At 34.5% G+C, this 6763-nt stretch overlaps 1 long non-coding RNA gene across 1 annotated transcript; it reads right to left on the reverse strand.

Moving 5' to 3' along the window:
• Positions 1-976: 976 nt before the first annotated feature.
• LOC125696354 (uncharacterized) lies at positions 977-6436 on the reverse strand. The gene is made up of 3 exons (XR_007378315.1): positions 6234-6436; positions 5946-6031; positions 977-3618 (listed from the first exon to the last, which is right to left on the reverse strand). It is a non-coding gene; the product is annotated as an uncharacterized LOC125696354 (long non-coding RNA).
• Positions 6437-6763: the final 327 nt, after the last annotated feature.

A 6763-nucleotide genomic window follows, 5' to 3' on the forward strand; every position in this document is an offset into this window, starting at 1 on the left:
AGTTAACATGATTTCTGAAGATTATGTTCATAGGCAAAGCCAAAAATTAGGTTCCACAGTTCTTACCTGCAATGCGTGCAACCTCAAGAAACAAAAGTAATACTCCTTAAAATTATTAAAATAATCAGTTCTTAAAATTTTGCCTTAAAATTCTTGTCCAGCTTATACAGTTTGAGTTGAAGGTGCAATTGTTACCAAACTTATAGACTCTCAAGTTTAGAGGATAATTGTCTTTTGTATATCAGTCCTTCTTCTCCTTATATCCCTGACAGAGGAAAAAAAAAAAAAAAAAAATTGTTGTTTGGGGCCAACTCACAATCATCTTTAACAGGAGAAAAAAAAAGTAGTATCAGACTCTTCTGAATGTTTCAATACACATTAAATTACTGAAATAAGTGAGAGGTCATTTTAAAATCTTTGGAATACAAAAATAGCATCCATTGCAATTCTTGAAACCTGAGGTGCTAACTGAAGTCATGTCCTGTTTAACAGTATTCAAGGTTTCTCTACCTTAAATTGGTAAGCCAGGTGCTGTCTTTGCCTACTGATTCAGAATTCTAAGGTTCATCTTTGTGAACTCTCCAGACTTAATGTGCTTTGAATGTTTTGCATAGTTCTGTGCACCAAGTACTTTACTAAATCAAATTTAACATAAACAGTATTTGTTTTTCCTATTCTTTTGCTTCATTATTTTTTGTCAGATACAATACTCCCTTACTTCTTTGTTTCCTTCCAGGGAAATGATCAGTTGTATATTAAAGGGTTACACAGCCTTACCTTTCCTATGTTATGCTGTTACACACGACTATCACTCCCAGAAGAAATTAAGAGTATAAAGTTCTCAATTGGACCAGTAAAGACTAAGCATAGCTTAAATTGTAGATGCTGGAAAATATTAGCGTTATTGATTCTGAGAGATTTGTAATTTAATGAATGGAAGTAATTTTATCAGTCTGTAGCCACACATACAATTTACCTTCCGTAGAATGACAGTCCCTAGCAGCAATCACAGTAAAGTCAAATGTTCATAAAAATCTCTGTATTATTCTTGCCGGAAAGTAGACATTAAGCTAACATCAAAGCAGTAACTTAAAGAGCCAAAGAGTTTTCTGTATAATTTTCTACCAACTTAAACATTGCTTGAACCATAATACATTTTTTTCTTAATTGAGATTAGTGACATTTAAGTGTAATGTTTCAGCACTTTAGCAATTATTAATGCTACTAGATCCCAGGAGCAAGGGCTAGGAAAGAGAAGTTGGTGGAGGTGGCAAAACTACAACTTTAGAAAATAAACTAATCTTTCCAGTGAAAGATTTTTGGCAGCAAAGATGAAGAAGTCAGATTTGCTTTATTTCAACTTATTGGTTGATACCACTTTTTAACTTGAACAGTTTACCTCAGAATACGGGCATGGAGGAATATATTACTACTTACACAAGGAGAAAACAACAAAATAGCTTACAAAGTTACTCTTTAAAGAATAAGTATATCTTAGTGAGGTCTAGGAATTGGCACAGATTGCTTGCTAGAAATTCTGTGACAGGTATGTTACTTTACCCAAAAAATTACAGAACTTTAGAATTTTTAGAACCTATGCTCAGAGGTGCTTCACAAACAAAGGAATACACATTTGAAGTAAAGTGTCTCCAGTGGTACTATGCTATATTGTATGATATTGTACTATGTCTGCAAACATAGTTGCTGGGACATTAATATCAAGAATTTGTGACAAAAGCAGCAGGCACTTTCTAAAAAACTTAACTTTTAGGCTTGATTAATATTTTCAGACATCACCTCTATTTCTTCATCACATACACAAAAGATGGCCTTTTCTTTTACATTATTAGCATACCTACTTATGCATTAAAAAAAAAAAAAACAAACCCAGTTAGTGTTATTTGGTGCATGAATTATATATTTCTTAGTCCACAGTTCTTGGATGTGGGAAAAGCATTCTTTGCCCTGTAGTTCATAATCAATTCTTGTCAGTATGCCTTTGATATTTTGGCCATTTTTTTGGAAGAGCTTAAGGGTAAAGTAGATATCAATAATAGAAGAAATTAAAGACACCACACGCACAATTCCACAACAAACTAAATCAAGACTACAGGCAAAAGAAATAGTTTACCTAGGGTCTGACAAAGTAAGTGTAGTTTCAGTCACCTGCAGATGATCAATTCTCTTGTAAAATACAGAGAGGAACAGATTTGCTTTGTACTCTCCTTTGAGACAGTTCAGCACAAAATAATGGCCTTTACACATAAAGCTTTGCTTTTTACAGGTTCTGAGAACTTAATCTTACATTCACACTATTTAGAACTTAAATATCCAAATTAGTATTCTATAGGATAATATAGAAAGAGCATTGGTGAGCTTATGATAGAAATCAGCAGATTTATCATAGAATTACAGCTTATCTCTGCTGTTTAAGATTTTAGTGGCAAAGTATTCAATACTTCCAGTAGGTTAAAGTTAACACCTTTATCCTGTCCAGTAAGCCAGTGAATTTTATGAGCATCCACACCATGTATTCTCAGCATGAAATTCCTTCTAATAAGCAGGCAGACATATGTACCAGTTTGAAACAACAGAAGGACACACTTCCTTGTATCGTGAGAAAATTCAGCTGCTGACAGCTAATGTGACAGAGATGAGGTCTTAATTTGAGTGAGAGTCTTTCCCTCCTCCTTCTCCTCACCGTAGGGCCCTTGCAACCACAGGCTGAAAACACTAGTTTAATCATTTTTAATATGAAAAATACCCATTTAAAAATATTGTTTATGTGAAAACTCCATTTATGACACATAAGAGTAACTTTCAGATATTTTTTTGTTATAGGTCCCACACATACACCATCAAACATATTCATCTTTATATTCATCTTTCTACATTTTGAATGCTTATCTCATAAAAAGCCTCCCGCTTTTTATATTTTAACCTTACCTGGAAATTCCTACAGTGTAAAAGCATGCATACTTTCTTTTGTGCAAACCACAAATTTCAATTTCCTGGGCTAAGGTAATCACTAAACAAGATGATGTTTAATACAGAACCTAATCTTGAGGATGAGTGCTCAATGCATGACTGACTGTGTATACTCTGGCTTCTTGGAGACCTGCAAAAAAAACAAACAAAAAAAAAAAAACCAACCAACCAACATTTTACTAATTCAGCCTAGGCACTCTGATGTAACTGAAGTCATTACTAGTGGTCAAAACTTTTATACTGATTTTATTTCACAGTCCCCAGACAGTAAGACATCACACTAAACAAGCACCTTCTGTACAGAATAACCACAGATAATAATAGCTCAAATAAAACCTTTGCCAAATTCTTATTCTTTGTGATATTCTCCATGACAGGGAATGTAGCATTTAACTAATGGAAGAGCTATGTTCAGTAATACAGATAGGAGACAGCACAGAAACCTCAAACAGAAGAGCTGGTAACTGTGGAAACTGCCCTATCAAAAAATAGGATGAAGGCAATGTCCATAGAAGGCTACTTGGAACAGCTCTATGCTCCTGCACGAAGATTTATTTTGACCCTCTGTCACGTTGGTTCTCCGTTGTCCCAGGGACCTTTATCCACTGAGTCTCAGTTCTCAGTTCTTGCCTAACAGGAGAAAGGTCACAATAAACGACCAATCAGTTATATGTACTACATTTCCTAGAAGAATCAAGATTAAAAAAAAGTTAAGTTTCCCTTCCAGAAGTTGTACATGAGAAACTACACTGAATTTAATTTTCCAAAATGTTTTATGAAAAAAATAAACAAAACCAAACTTTTTGTGTCAAGGTTACAGCACTTCTTTCAAACATGCTTGAACTGCTGTGGCCCCGGGAGCATAATTCAAGTAATTAAATTTGGAGCATGCAACTACAGAGGAATTGTTCTATGACAGAGCTTGCAGGCTTAGAGTGAGAGAAGTTAGCACATTCAGCATGGCTAAAGTAGAAGACAATGCCAAATATAGAAGAAAAATAGGTATAAACAGAGCAGTAAGCAATTTCCACAGAATATGCCTGCTTTTTCTGCTGTTCCAACAGAACATAATTACTTCAAAAATACTTTTAAAGTGGAAAGGCAAAGAAAGATTTATTGGAAGCTCTTCTCCTGAGCCACTGTTAAGCCGTACTGCAGCCTTCCTTTCTCTTTAACATTGCCTTCCTCAAGGGATTTGGTAATGCAAATGCTTTGGTGCAATTTCCTTTGACTGTTAGAGATCTTACAGTTTTCAAGTAACTGGAGATAACGACTGAGCACATTCTGAAGAGCTCCTGAATCTCTAACTGCAGTCTCAAAGGTCCAAGTCCTTTAGCAGCTGGCTCAGGGTCACAGGCTCTTAAGCTTGATTTTGGCAGTTACATGATGTTAAGTGTGTTGAATGACTGGATGCTTCTTCAACAGTAATAGCCATCCACAAGTTCTACAGTCATTTTTTATCTCAACAATCTACCTAATCTCTTCTTTAAAACTATAAATTCAATCTATAAAAATGAGAATTATGTTCATCCATTATAGAAAAGTTACCCTAAAACTGTATACTTATGGCTCATAAACATCGGCATTGTTAAACTTCAGCTGTATAATACACTGTTTTGAGAGTAATGTGTGACATCAGCAGCAGATGAGTTAATTAGTGGCCAAGATACACTGCAAAGTGAAGTATTTATTGAAGCAATACAAATACACAACAGTATAATTTAATTGATTTGTAGTGTAATATTGTAGATCGATATAAACTAAATTTTCAGATAAATTGGTTATAATTTCCTTCTACAAACATGTTTAAAACATGAACCAAAGAACAAACCTAGAAATTTGTTTAGAAAGTAGGTAGAGGAATCAACAGCAAGTGTTCCATCAGAGTAACAGCTGACAAAAGAAACAAGTCTAAAATCTCATTTTGCAGCAAGCACTTTTTATCAGATATTGCATGATATACACAAAATGTTTAATATTTAAATACATCTGAATTGCATGCCCTTGATAGGTTCTGAGAGTATGCCTTCTGCTTTGCTTTTAAAGGCATCTAGAATGTGAAACATGCCCATCTCTTTACTTCCTCCAACCCTACTCACTAACAGTTAAATTTATCTCACTTTTTCACTGAAAAGAATGTACCAATTCCATGTTGCTTTGTGTTCTTCTAGCACTGAGCTCAACCAGCAACTATGAAAGGCAATGAATTCAGACTGCGCTCCTGCATTTGTTCTCAAGTTAGTTTTGTCATCTTTGCAATTCTAGATTCAGACCTCTCTTTCCTTTCACTTTTCACCACCATCTCTGGTTGCCTCCTTTTCCCCCTCAGTAAATTCCGACATGAAAAGGTATATTTATGTCCAGAAAAAATGTTTAAGTTTAGTGGCAAACAAGATCAGATTTATTTAACAGGTTTCCTGATGTCTCCTAGACATATCTCCTTTATCTAGGAATATATTTATGATATCATTTACTCTCACTGTGCCTCCCAAATTTATTTTGCTACTTTGCAGTTCTCAAAGTAGTAAGGAAATAGTAAGGGAGCTGTTGTAATTAAATTATATGAATCCTTTAAAAAACAGTACCTCCACAATTTCATGTTAACTTCATAATTATTCCTGCACAAGCCAAGATACAAAAGCATTGCTCAAGCAGTTAAAATTGAAAAACAGCTGTTTCCTCCCTAGGAAAGTGAAGTCAGTGAAGAAAATAGTCAGTGAAGAAATCTGACAAAGTAATAAAGAAATCATATTTTTAAAACATTTTTTACACTCCTCCAAAAAAAAACAAAAAACAAACAAACAAACAAAAAAATCAGCCATGTATAATGAAAAACTAAAATAAATAAAATTAAAAATTGAGATCAAAATTGATACAGCATTTTTAAAATTACTATTAGATTTGCCTCAAAAGTCTCTGATTTAGAAGAAGACCTCAATAAACTGTAAGAACAGTACCTGATGTTTCTAGAAGATAAGTCATACACCTTCACATCTGCAGCTGATGATCACATCCAAAGGTACAAGATGGTCACATCAACTCCCTAATCAGAAAAAAGACACAATCAGGTCCAAGAAATCTGGAAATGCCAATACCCATATTAGCCACAAAGCTCCCCAAACCATAGCTGATACACTGGGCTTAATATTTCTACCAGAAATAACACTCTATTATTCCTCAACTGACAAAAATTCTTGAATTTGCTTATGTTTTGGAAATGAACAGCACCAGTTCACGTAGCTCACCTTCCCTGAACCAAAGATCAAAATCCAAATCAGACATCCAGTAAGCATTCCTCCCTCTTCCTTTAAGTTTATTCCATTCTCCACAGGAACCTCCTCTTCATGATATTCCTCAGCTGGATCCAGAACCCCCCCCCTCTAACAGCAGCTGATACCAAAGGCACAGAGGGGCATCATTAAGTTTTTCTTTAACCAGGTTATTTCTATCCAGCTACTTTTTCTTGAAGAAACAGTCCAATGGATAAGGATGTAATATGCAACTTTCCAAATCTCACAGTATCAAATACGATTTTTCATTTGCTCTTAAGTGCTGTTCAGAATAATAAAAAAAAAGTGATAACATTTCATCAAAATGATTTAAAATTTCACCACAGTGAATGTAAATACTACTTAACTGTTTCTTTTTCATGGATGATTCTTACATGCTTATGAAAATACGAAAGTCTTAGAAAAGGATATAAGCTCCCATATGCATTCTAAATACCCACATTAAACTGTATGAGAATAAAAGGGAATACCTCAGACTATTATGT

This window comes from Lagopus muta, chromosome 7 (assembly GCF_023343835.1).
Source record: "Lagopus muta isolate bLagMut1 chromosome 7, bLagMut1 primary, whole genome shotgun sequence".
NCBI lineage: Eukaryota > Metazoa > Chordata > Aves > Galliformes > Phasianidae > Lagopus > Lagopus muta.